Here is a 13542-nt window from a genome sequence, read left to right as displayed (position 1 = left end):
ATTTCTTGTAGTCTTTGTGAAGGTGTGTGTGTGTGCCTTTGTACATGAGATAGATCAAGGGGAAACCCTAAAACCTAATGGGTGATCTAGGAGACACAGAATGCTTTGGGATCAAAGGCAAGGAAGGCATGATTAGAATAAGAAACCCAAAAGCTGTTTTGTTATTTTTTTTAAAGCTTACCTATAATAGGCTATGTTGACTATAGATCTTACTATCAAGGACCTAACGATCAGAATCCAAAGAATTTTTACTGTTTAATTAGTTTAACTGTAAAAGGTATGATCTGACTATGGTTCCCTAAGATTTTAAGAATTTCACAGATTCCAAGCATAAAATATTTTTTGTAATATTCTTCCATATGATGATTCATTGAAATATCAACTTGAAAAAGAAGAGTCAAGATAAGATTTTTGTGGCTTTCATAGAATGAGCCTCAGAACAAGTCACACAACTTCCGACTTTGAAATTCCACACTGAAATAACATTGACTTGTATGGGGCCTGTTGTGTAATGAGCTCATTATAGAAAAAGCATCGCTTAAATTGCCAAATAAACAGAGTGAGGTAATTGGCCTTCTATAATTCTGGGCCACGAAGAACACACATTACTTTCTAAATGAGCTCAAAGTCACTAAAAATCCCAAGAATTTTATAATCCATCCTATAGTTCGAGAGAGTCTTGCTTACTTACTAAGGGGTGCTGGAGGAAGGTAAAGGATAAAGCAGGAAATGAGACGTGCAATAGACTGTGCCTTCAAACAGCCAGAGCGTGTTCAAGATAAGGCAGAGAGCGAGAGTGACCACTGCCAGGGAGCTCTTGGCTGGGAAACTGACAAGCTCTGTCTGGAAGTTTCTCTTGATTTCAACGGTACACCCGGGGTGGATTTTTGCCTTCCTCCCCAAATACCACTGTGTTGTCGTTTCCTCAAGGTCCCTCTCAGGAATCCACTGCAAGAATGATGGATCAAAAGAACCTTCTCACCAGGAGGGGGAAGTAAGACTGTGGGCGCTAGAGAATCTTCAACCTCCGTGAACCCTCAGCTTGAGCCTGAGGACGGTCCGGTTTACATTCCACTCGGCAGCCTAACCTCCGAACACTGTGCACCCTTGATTGCGTCCACGAATGCTTTTAAAGAATGGTGACAGTAGAGGAAGAAAGCTAAGATACATAAGCCAAATTTCAGAAGACCGACCTTTTTATGTAGTAATTTACTTTTTTTTTTTTAAAGGGACATTTCCATGGCATAGGTCTTTGATATCATCAAATCGAATTTTATTTTTATTTCTTTTTATTTCCGAAATATTTTATTTATTTATTTGCTTACTTGAGAGTGAGCAAGAACGTGCGCCTGCGGGGGAGGGCCCGAGGGGGACTGCGAGGGACAAGCGGATTCGGCGCTGAGCACGGATCCCCAGGGGGGCCTCCATCTCCTGACGCTGAGATCATGACCTGAGCCGACACCAGGAGTCAGAGGCTCAGCCGACTGAGCCACCCAGGCGCCGCTCAAATCGAATTTTAAAATAATTTTGAAACGGTGCTTCTCAATATAGCTATAAAAAAGTTCTCATATAATTGTTGTGATTATTGTCATTTGACCCAAGAAATGCGTGCGAGGTGTCCTGCCTTGAGATTATTTTTAAAAAGGAAATTGGGTTTGAGATACCTAGAGCGTGCTGTAAGGTGCATGAATGATCCCGTTGCCTCTAAGCAAACTATTTTCCAGCATGTTATTTATTCCCAGGGATTGCAAACATTCCAGATGACATCACCGGGGCTGCTAGTGCACAAGAAATAAGCAAATGAGACACACATTGGCTCATGTGGCAAATCACTGGGTTTGCCAAATGGAAAAGAACAAAAACGGGGAGGGAAAACATTTTGTTTTCAATCTACAAGGATATTAATAAAACTCAAACCCAGCATTCTGTGGCTACATTTCCCAGGAAGAAGAGTCTCTTCTGGCCAAAAGAACATAACAACAAACTTTTGTATCTAGAAATATGTATCTCGTGATGTCATTTAAAAACCCACTATTTATCACAACTAGGGCTGGAAACATGTTTCTCTGAAACTTGGACACAAAGAATAGACACAAAGAATTTGTCCTCGACAAATTCTACCTAAAATAATCTGTAGTTCAGGGTAAATCAGTCCAGTGAGGGTAATTTGACCCATTATATGTCACAGCTTAAAATCGAGAGCTTCTCTAGATAAAATTCTAAAGAAGAAATAAACAGCAAGTCATCGCTGATTATAGTGCCAAAAAGACAGGATGAAGTAAGAGAATATAAAAATTTCTTTAAAAAAAGGGAAGACTTCCTATGCAAATGTAATTTATAGACACCAGAGAGAAATGGAAAAAAGCAAACTGCCTATTGCTGATCACCAGTTAAAAGTAGAATCATTTGGAAGGTTTATTACGATTTAAAATTTGTTGGACACTATCGTAAAACAATTCCAGTTTGGAAATCATCAGTGATTAACAACATGAGTTAACACTTACAAAGCACTTACTATGTTCCAGGCACAGCCTTGTATATCATTGACTCATTTAATGCTCTCAACAGCCCAGGACATTAACACAGTGATCCCCGGACTGGTCTCATTCTGGAGCTGAGGCAGCTCAGGCCCAGAGAGATTAAGAGCTTGTCCAAAATCACGCAGGTACTGAGTATTCGCACCTGTTAATTTAGATGAGGCTAACTAAAAAAAAATTTAAAGATACTAATAAATACGGAGAATCTGAAAGCATAACTCCACGAGAACATGAAAAACTGTGAAAGCGAAGTTTCAATTAGTAAAGTCATAATGCCACACTTATTGGGACCTTTTACTGGGAGGCTGCAAATTACTTGCACAAATGCACGACCTTCCTTAGAGATAAAGGCCAACAAATAAAGTGTAAAATTTGCCCTTGACAGCAAAGGAAGATACACAGGTGCGCTGATATTGATCAGTCACTATCAGCTGAGTGGCCACAGTTTGGTAAACACGTTCTTTTTTCCCAAGGGCCACTGGGCCTGCATTCATGGGAAAGCATCACACGAAATTATTTTTCCAGTTTTTAACCCCTCCTTGAATTGTCCCGTTTAAAGGATGTGTGCCTACGAGAAAAACCACTGTTGCCTTGATTTGCAGAGTAGTTGGAAAGCAAGACTGCTTATCGTAAACCGTGCCTCTCTCTGGAAACGTTTAGAATTGTCTCAGCAATCACGCGGTCCAGCCTTTCATGTCCAGGGGAGAAAGCTCCAAGCCAAGGAGATGTAAGGCACAGGTAAGTATTAGCCTTAAGAGGGAAGCTGCACAGGGGCGCCTGGGTGGCTCAGTGGGTTAAGCCGCTGCCTTCGGCTCAGGTCATGATCTCGGAGTCCTGGGATCGAGCCCCGCATCGGGCTCTCTGCTCTCTCAGGGAGCCTGCTTCCTCCTCTCTCTCTGCCTGCTTATGATCTGTCAAATTAAAAAAAAAAAAAAAAAAAGAGGGAAGCTGCACAGAGCCCGGCGAACAAGAGCGTGGGAGCGCTTCTGTGCTGAGGGGCCTGGCGAGGTGTCTTACTTTTTTAAGCCTCAGTGTTCTCATCACAAAAGGGGGAAATGCAAGGTTGCTGCGGATAACAAATGAAGTAACAAATAGGGAGCACGTGGCACATTCTCTGAGCCCCAGGAAGGGCTCCATCAGTGGTCATTGCTCCTGTTTCATTTCCTTGACTCAGTGACTCGTGAGTGGGTAGTGTCCCAACGGGATGTCAAGCACCTTTGGAACCGGCGTTGTTACAGGCTGCTTCCTTATTCCTTGCATCCAACCTGGGTCTACCGAGGGAAGATCCCATCTCATTGGTTGTTTTCCCCAAACATAGTAGTATCCACCCCCTCTTTTACCCTAGAATAATCCTTCAGCCTTTTCTCAGGTGTTTTCCATCAGGACAGAACTTCGAGGTTGACCATTTTAAACGCTCGGTCAGGAAGGCTCAGGGCACGCTTTCACAAAGGGGATAAACATAGATTCAGGAAGTCTGAACAGCAAAGATTCCACGGCTCACATTACCCGCTTCCTCGTTATTCAAGTCCCGTTCTTCCTGGCAGGCGGAGGAGAGTCTGCCGCTGATTAAACATTGCAGTAACATCAGCACTGGACAAAACCACATAACCAACCTGATTTGAACTCAAGTGCACTCACCCTTTCTTGGGGCAAGCAGCCCTGTTTTCAAAACCACTTGGACAGCAGATCAGGTGTTTACGAACAACTCCCAATCTCTCCTGCTCCCCTTGCATCTCCAGTCCTCCTTCAAAGAAGCAGAGCCAGCAGGGACCCAGAGCTTCGTAAGCAGCCAGAATTGTGCCAAGAACTCTGTCTACATTCTCACTGAATTCTCCCAACCACCTTGAGAGGGAGACCGGTATTCTCCTCATCCCCATTTTATAGATGAGCTGGCTGAGGCTAAGAAGAGTAAGCACCTTGGCTAGGGTCTCATCTTTAGCATCAGAGCTGCTAAAAATCAAACAGTCTTGTGGACGGGCCCTTGGGAAAGCTGGCTTGGCCACTGCCCAGATAGGTCCCATCCTCTCCAGGCCTCAGTTTCCCCTCTTTGTGGGAACGCAGCCACTCTTGAAGTTCCCTTCCTGCCTGACATTTTCTGGCCTGCTGCTGCTGCTGCTGCTGCGGGGCAGGCTTCTTTGTTTCCAGGCTCAGCTGCTCTGGCGGGGCTTCCCTGGGCTCTGCCCTGTTTTGTTTTTGCTGCTGGACCTACTACAGACGGGCTCCTGGCAGCGCAGCCCCAGAGCACAGTGGAAGCTTCCTCTTTCGCTCAGTTCCTGGCCGCTTCAGTATGAACAGAAAAGGTGGGCAGGGGCCAACTGGCAGAAGTCACAGAAATAGCAGCGCATGATTCTCATACGAGCAGCAGAAAGGTCGGCACGCAGGACCCCGCCGTCTGCCGAGCTCTTTCATTGACTAAGGTTGCTTTTGGCACACACAGGCACCAGGGGTTTCCGTGCTCATTTCCCTCCAGTCGGAGCCGAAGGCTTTGGAGGTAATGCTCTGCAGCCCCATGCCAGCAACTGACCGTCCAGGGACAGGAGATGGAGACATTCAACTGCAAAAGCCACAGGGGAACCCACACTCGGATTCTCTCGCCTCATTCGTCAGTGCACAACCTCCCCGGGGACCTACCGAGGCTCCGGCCACCTCGGAACAGAGGGACAAGGTGTGTGGGTCGAGGATGTGTAAGCAGCCGTGGGCCAGCCGTCCCCACACAGGCATGGAAGGCACCCCACCACCACCACCACCGCAAGCAGGCAGGCTTCCTTCCCTAGCATGTTGCTCTCATTAGCCGTGGGGGTGGGGGGATTTGTTGGGGGTGGGGGGTGGAGGCAGTGGGAGGGGAGGGAGGGAATGTGTGCAGTGCTGTCTGGGCCCCATCAAGCCAGGGAGATTTCCCTTCAGCCTAGTCCTCCTCTTCGCCTATGCCCCCCTCCACCCTGGGTCTAGGATAATCCTCAGGCCAAGCCAGATCCAGTCATAACTAGATCTTTCCACTACTGAGTAGCACACACACAGGAGGATTCGTGGGAGTGGTTTTCTGTTTTGTTTTGCTACTATTAAGCTAGATTGCTTCATAATCCTTTAAGTGTTTTTTTAGCCAACTTTTATTTACATATCTGGGCCAGCAAGCATGTGATTCGCCCAAGGATGTCACGGAGGGAAGGCAGATGCTAACCGCTGCGGGGGGGGGGGGGGGGGGGGGGGCGGAATCTGATGCTGTTTCACTGAAGACACAGGAACAGCTGAGCTGTCACAAGGACAACTGTCTCTCCGGCCAACACTACACCACACTCTCAGCATCTGGACACCCTCACAGACAAGAAGAAGGAGCAGCTGAGGTAGGCACACCGATGCAGGGATTTCTGCTTCTCTCTCTTTCGCTCTATCTGCTCTGGGGACAAAGCTTTGGCAGAGCCAGATGCCCCCGGCATCTCTACGTGTGAATGGTGGCAGACGTCTGTCCGTTCTCTGTACCACGACCATCCACTTAAAATGTGCTGTCTGCCGGCAACTTAGACACCGTCCAGAAAGCACGCTGCCCTGGCATCCACAGGAGGGAAGTCGGAAGCACGCCCCTAACGGCGCTCTTTTCATGGATAGTGACTGGGTGGTTTCATGAGTTAGAATACCGTTAGGAGCTCTTCCTGTCTTTTACCTTGTGACAAGGAAAAAGAGAGCCTGTTACGATTATTCTCCTTTCTTAAAGGAGATAAGATATATATATATATATATATATATATATTCAGATATATATATATATATTCAGATAATATATCTGAAGATCCACCTGAAGGTTAAATGGATCCTGAAACACCAGAGAATTTTATTTTATTTTTTTTTTTTAAGTAAAAGGAACCTACACCCAGAGGCTTAGATTCCTGGAATAAGGATCTCTTCCCCAATGAGAAAGCCTTAAACATTAAAATAAACATTTGCCAGGAGATATCAGTAAGGTTCTGCTCATATAGAGTCTGATTCTCAGGCAAAACACACTGCAGCACAGTTGACCTATCTGTAAGTCGTACCTCTCCACTAGCTCTCCACCTAGCTATGCAAGTTTAAGCGAGTCACTTATCTCTGAGTATGTATATTATTATCCATTTTTTAAGATTTTATTTCTTTACTTGTGTATTTGAGAGACAGAGAGAAAGCACAAGTGAGGGAGGGAGACAAGCGGACTCTGCCTGAGCGAAGGGCCCAATCTGGGGCTTAATCTCAGGACCCTGAAATCACAACCTGAGCTCAAATCAAAAGTTGGACACTTAACCAACGGAGCCACCCAGGTACCCCTGTATTTTATTATCTTAATATGAAAGTATTCTGTTAAGGATTTCCAATTTTCCATCTAGCTGTAAAATGAAATATTAGTTTAACGCAAGCATCTATTAACATTGTCAACAGCGGCTTTTTAGTTCAGTCCTTAAACACAAAGGGCAATAGTGCTTGCCGTGCAGCACAAAAATATCTCATTGCCGCGACCTCGGAGAGAAATATTTTTAGGAAGTTTTTCTTGCTCTTCTTGGAAGAAAACACCACGTCATCGGGCCCTTTGAGTGAGGCTTGCCAGTGATACAGGACAGGGGATGGGGCTTTATTTACTCGCTTTCAACTGAAATGTTTTGAAAGTGTTAGGCTGCTCCTCATGGAAAATGCTTTTTGCCTCTAACTTTATCTCCAGTGATCAACAGTCGGTGTCAAAGGTTTGTGAATGGATTTCAGAATGTGTAAGTGGCACCTCCCATCGTTAGCTGTCTACATTTTTTTCTAACCACTTGCATACTTTTGGTCAACCGCTGTAAAATAAACAGCCCTTCCCAAATGTTTTTGTTTTCTTTGACAGCATAGCAATAATTCACTTGGAACGCTGTAGACTAGAATAGCACTTTAATGCTGTTGTAAGACTAGCTTTCTATCACTTGTATTCGTCGAGCTGTTTTTAAGATAGAAGACACCAGACTGAAAAGAACATAGAACACTTGGGAAGATGCGTTATGGTTAGATCTTCTTTCCCTATCCCTTCCAAATAGATACACATATGCGTATCGCCACACGCGTGAATGTCCATCAACAGATGTGTATACGCATACTCTATGTGTATATTAAAAACAATCCTCACCTAAAGTGTTCGCTGTTTTTGTGCCTGTATGTTTGTTTTATAATTGAGAAGTATAGCATCTAAATTAAGGTACAGTTTACTATTCAGCAAAAGATGGTATAAATTCATATTTATTCCTGCCTAAAAAGTTTTAGAAACCAGGCTCTAATACACTCTCTACTAATTAAGTTAAAATACTCTTTCTTGATCCTTTTTTTCCACTCATGCACTTAACTACAGAAGTTCAGAAAAAATATATAGAAGTTGGTCGAAGAGCTTTATTTTCTTTCCTCTTGGGGGGAGGGGTAGTGAGGATTATTGTCTCAGATTCATATAACAGAAGTCTCTATGTCTGTTTCAAATGTGGGAGGACAGACGTTTACTTGGGGAACAGGATGGACCGTGTGCCCCACAGCCAGGGTAGCTTGTGCTCCATTCTCATCTCAGCCATTCTACTCTCTGAGAAACCCGTCTCTAGTGTGCGCAGCATAACTCTTCACCTGCGGTCTACGGCAAGCATAAATGTGTCCTGTCAGCACAGAGTTTAAGTTCCGAGGCCGGGGGGTCCATCCGCTGAGCCACCTCACCTGTATTCCTTGCAAGCGGTTGGAGCCCAGAAAACCTGGCTTAGCTTTGGGCTTCTCCAGCAGAGAGCAGTGAAACACTGTCAATAAACTTAATTCTGGAAACCAGAGTAGCTTCCAAGCTAAGAAAATGGCCAAGGCAGACCTGGCAGACTCATCAGGGTTGCAAGCGAACTGGGGAAACTGGGCTTGAAGATTTGAAAAGCTGGCTGTGTGCTGCAAGCCTGGTATCGAGACGGACGGCACTGCATTTATTTAGACATTTAAATGTTAGTCACAGTAGCACTGAGGAGCAAGACGGATGACCCCCAAGAAAAAGCGTGTGCTTTCCAACACGAGTTTTTCATTTTGACCACACTATTATTGTATTCTAATGCATGGACGAGGCCACCTTCGCCTGGATTCAACATTATCACAACTTCAGCTCGGGAATCCCTATCTCAGGCCACCTACCTTAGCAGTTGAGGACCCAGACCCGCTTGGTAGATCAAGGGCAAGAAGCATTGGATGCATATGCATTCTATAGGAGGCATGGTTCCTGAGAGCCATTTTGAGCAACTTACAAACAGCTTTCTGGAGCTCCAGGGCAAGAGGAGGTTCACAGTGGGGTGAATGGTTTCCAGGTAAAGTGATTTACAAAGTGATTTACGACATTACACATGAGCTTGTTAACAATACCATGCAAAAATGCAAAAACTCCCCCAAAGACCAGCCCTGGGCTGGGTTGTGAATGGGTCCTTCTCCTCCCAGTCAACAAAAGCTGATGACAGAGAATACTAAGGAAGGGAACAGGTTTGCACTAAGCTGCTCTCAAAGAGAACAAATATTTTCACAAAGGAAGTATGAGCATTTACAATCCCATGACGTGAAGTGTGTGATCTGATCTGTTACTTTTCTGGCACCCAAAGAGAGTTTTATCCATTTTTTTTTTTTTAAGAGAAGCTATCAGAGAGATTTTCTCTGAAGAGATCTAAACTGAACCCAACAAAAACAAGCTGAGTGTTCATTTGCGTCGTTGAAGTAGGAAGTAACAAGGTCTGTATCCCTCACACAGACTTTTTACTAGTGCCTACATGGGCTCCCGTCCGGAAACATTTTTTATCATCTTCAAGTGCGGGGTTCAGATGCCAGGTTCTCAGTGCTGGCTGCCCAAATGCTAAGCGAGGCAGGGGACACTACACATCAAAGGGGACAGGATAGCATGGCACCATGCCCGAAAAGCATGCTGTACAAATGACGAACTTGGAAGAGATCAACTCACATCAAAAGCTTTACACACTCCCCCAGTAACCAGGCTCATTTTACCTTCCTCGGGAACCTCCCTGCAGCCACTTCTCGAAAGAAAACTCCCCCCCCTTTCTTGCTCCTCTCAAAGCCCCTCTCCCGAATACCATCTAGCAACAAGGAACACCTCGCCGCCAGAAAACTACTTCCAAGGGGCAAACAAAGCTGCCCGGTGCGCCCACCTCACGGCCAGGCTTCCTGGCCCCAGAAGAACGCGCCTGACACAGAGGCTGTTTTGCTTGGGAAATCGGGCTGCCTTGCTTGGGAAAGCGCAGCCCGGCTGGTCCACGTCAACATTCCACCCCCTCGGCCTTTCCCAAGGTCTCAGTGAGAAAACCATCCCCCCCCTTTCTTTCTTTCTTTCTTCCTTCTTCTTTTTTTTGTTTTTTGTTTTTTATTCTTATCAGTTCAAACAAGAACAATGAATTCCTCAAGCCCACAAGAATGTGACAAGGTGTCAACAAAGCCAACCAGGAAGGTGATGTATGGCCCAGAGGCTGCAGCTCCCATAAATCACTTCACAAACCAGAGATGCAAAGAATGAGCCCTGCAACCTGGAGCCCAGAATGCCAACTCCTTGCACCCTCAAGTGTGTACCCCACCAGCCCTCCCCCACCACACACACACACACACACACACACACACAGAGCCACCCTCCTCCAGCATCCTTGCCCAAGCCCACCTGCTCAAGGGTTAAGTTCTTTCTGTGGCAAATACTACTTACACATGGGGGAGAACTAGATAATTTAATGCCCTTTAGGTAATGGTGCTGACCTGGCTTTGTCCAAGGCTGTCTGGAAACATCTACCTAAAGCCCTAATTTCAAAGGTTTATAAATGGCCAAAGTATTTATTCTTTGATCAAAATTTGATCTAGAACATAAGTGTCAGTGGCAAAATGATGTTCTGGTTTTCAGAAATCAGATGCCAGAAATTGCTCTACCTGCTTCATACATGATACCAAGAGAAACAGAACAACCAATCTAGAATTCCTTTCTGCGTTCCTAGAATGTGACTTTCTTCAAAGAAACGCTGGATGTGTAGTCACTGTATGTGTGAAAATTAGGAGGGGACTTGGGGTATTCAACATTGCCTTAGGCAAAGTAATTTATAGACAAGCACAGGATTACCAAATAAGATACTCTCTGTCACTGTTTTAATGTCTCTAATGTATACTTTATACCACAATTTGGGAGGAAGCGTTCAATGTAAGCTGCTAATGCAAAAATCTCCTGAAAACATTTAAATACAGATGATTAACTAATTTTGCAGAAACTTAAAATCTACTCTGTGACAAACATAATACAGAAGTATGTTGTTTGGAAAAGGGTCTTAAATGCATATTTAACTAACAGACCGCAACAACTAAGCGAATCATTTGTAAATAGGTATTCATATGACAGACGGACCCACAGCCAATTTAGTCTCGTATGCCAAGTTTAAGACAAAAAGAACTTGCAAAGAATTGGTTTTGTTGAAAGCCAGAGGCAACAACAAACGGGAATAACCTTACCAGTGCCTGTGCTAATGGAGACTGGGGTCAACATTTCTTCCCTTCAACCACTTTTTTTTTTTTTTTAAATCAAAGATTCTAAAAATAGCAGAGCAGCAGAGACGAACGTTTTCTCTACTGACTAACCTTGCTCTCTAATGACAGTAATATTAATTCAAAGAAAGAGCGAATGATTAAAAAGAAAGTACTCCCCACGAAACCGGTAGTTCAAACTCATAGAAAGTGGACTTACAATTGATAAGCCTTGGTCTTAAATAGCACAACTAAATATATGAAAATCTGAATAAGGCATTCTTTGCAGCACAGTGTGATCTTTGAAATAATATACTAAGGTCATTATAAACGATAAGTTCTTCTAGGGCATGTAAACAGGTCAACTTCGAATGATATAATTTACTCATTCAAGAACTCAGCTATCCAATTAAATGAAGTGCATATAGAATTACTACCAATTAGACAACCAAGGAAAGTATGTACACCATCAGTGTAGCTTCTAAGACAAGAACGGGCACATGGAAGTTCAATTTGGGCCTACTTTGGAAGAATTACCTGTTCCATTCTCTCTGAACAGAAACATTTCCTTTTATTTTTACACATGTCTGATTTTGAAAAACAACAAAATAAAACTCACTACAGCCATAGTATCAAGCTATATGGTAATTCTATACAGTGTTCCTAGGGGAATACAGATTTTCTGGTTGAATAAAGAAAGAAGACAAGATAGAATAAGCACATGCAGATCTTTGAGATCCCGATTTTCTTGCATTGGAATGGCTTGTCGAAAGTGCTATACTTGCTTCAAAATGTGATTTTCCTGAGATGGAACTCCAAATTGGAAAAGGCAAAGAAGATAACATTGGGGATGACCATTTAAAATCTTATAATATTTCAAAGCATTCTTGTGAAAATATTAAACTTCATCTACGAGAGAGAATCAAATGAATTAGAACCATGAACATCTATTCTTTTGTTAAACAGAAAAAGAGCTTGCTAAACCTTTAGGAATTTCCATGGGTAAACCTGGGCCGCCTGTGGCAAGTTACGAACTGGCCCAAAGAACAAGTGTACACAGGTCACCTGTACTCCACTTCAACACAGCCTGCAGGGAACCTGGAATCCCCCAATGTCTACTTCTGGAAAAAATTCTAAAACAACAGTTAGAGGAAAACGTATCTTCAGATGGTTTCCTTTCTAGTGGAAACATAGGCTTTGTTATAGGAGAGCAATCTGTCCCTATTGAAAAGACAATGTTTAAAGTTCCCTAAGTAGGTTAAGCATCTGCCTTTGGCAGTGTCCTGGGATTGAGTCCAGCGTCCCTGCGGCTCCCTGCTCTACGGGGAGTCTGCTTCTCCCTCTGCCCATTCATCCCTCTCCCTCTGCCCCTGCCTTTGCTCCTTCCCCTTCTCCTGCTTGTGCTTGCTCTCTTGCTCACTCCCTCTCTCAAAGAAATAAATAAAATCCTTAAAAAAAAATGCCCCAAGTATTTGCCCATGTCATTTAAGACTTTCATCTACATTTTTACCCAATGTATCTCAGCGAAACTGACAGCTTTCAACTAAGTAGCAGATTTTACATAGCTTTAAATTGTGTTCATTTGCACATATTTCTCATATATTTTATGTGCGTTTATTAAATTATATATTTGTTAATTTTGATTTTAAGTTTGCAAAATAGAAGTAAGCTTTATCTTCATAGGTAATACATGAGATCTATAAAGTATCAAGGATAAATTCTTACTTTTATTCATAATTAGTTTGTGTCAATAAACACAGACCAAGACCCAATGCCAATTTAATGCATATAAGGAAAAGAAGAACAATTTAAAAATCCTGCAAATTGGGCTCTGTCCCAATGTCCTTCATTCATAAAGCAAATACTTATGTGTGTGCAGAGAGATATGGTAGGATATAGAGAGAAACAAAATGGAATCTTGCTTGCCATTTCCCATTAACTGACCCATCTCAAATTGTCCTATCTTGTTTCATATGTTGCCTTCTTTATATGTGTGAGATTTTGAGTTCCAGAAGGCAGGGCATATATGTTAAACCCCATGGGTGTACTCTTCAGTCCTCTGTCTTTATCATTGGACTTATAACAATTTTCTGAGGGTAAATATAATGAAATATAACTCAGACTAATGTGATAATGGTTATATATATTACATATGTATGTCTATATATATATATGCTTCATATTACATATATACATTCTTTATATGACTAATAAGACACTAATTTTCTACCATGCTGTCTCAGTATTATGGGAAATTAAACTTTATCCCTAATAAACGTGACTCACTAATTGTGACATTGGAGGTCTCTTCTCTTCCATTCTGTTCTGTTAAAATAAATACAATTCCTCACTTTGTGACCAACTATATATAGCTACATATACTTAGCCTTGATTCAATATAAATAAAATAGCAAGAGAAGGAAATAAACCTCTTCTACCGATGGCTGCCCTGTTGGGCAGGGCACCATAGCACCACAGCACCACTCATTTCTAACATGTCTGGTAACAGAATCTA

At 43.2% G+C, this 13542-nt stretch overlaps 1 protein-coding gene across 4 annotated transcripts in view; it reads right to left on the bottom strand.

Annotated features, from left to right (window-relative positions):
* HMGA2 (high mobility group AT-hook 2) overlaps positions 1-13542 on the bottom strand; it is a 141582-nt gene that overhangs the window by 80551 nt on the left and 47489 nt on the right. The window lies entirely within an intron of this gene.

This window comes from Lutra lutra, chromosome 8 (genome assembly GCF_902655055.1).
Source record: "Lutra lutra chromosome 8, mLutLut1.2, whole genome shotgun sequence".
Taxonomy (NCBI): domain Eukaryota; kingdom Metazoa; phylum Chordata; class Mammalia; order Carnivora; family Mustelidae; genus Lutra; species Lutra lutra.
This window is presented reverse-complemented; position numbering and strand designations above follow the sequence as displayed.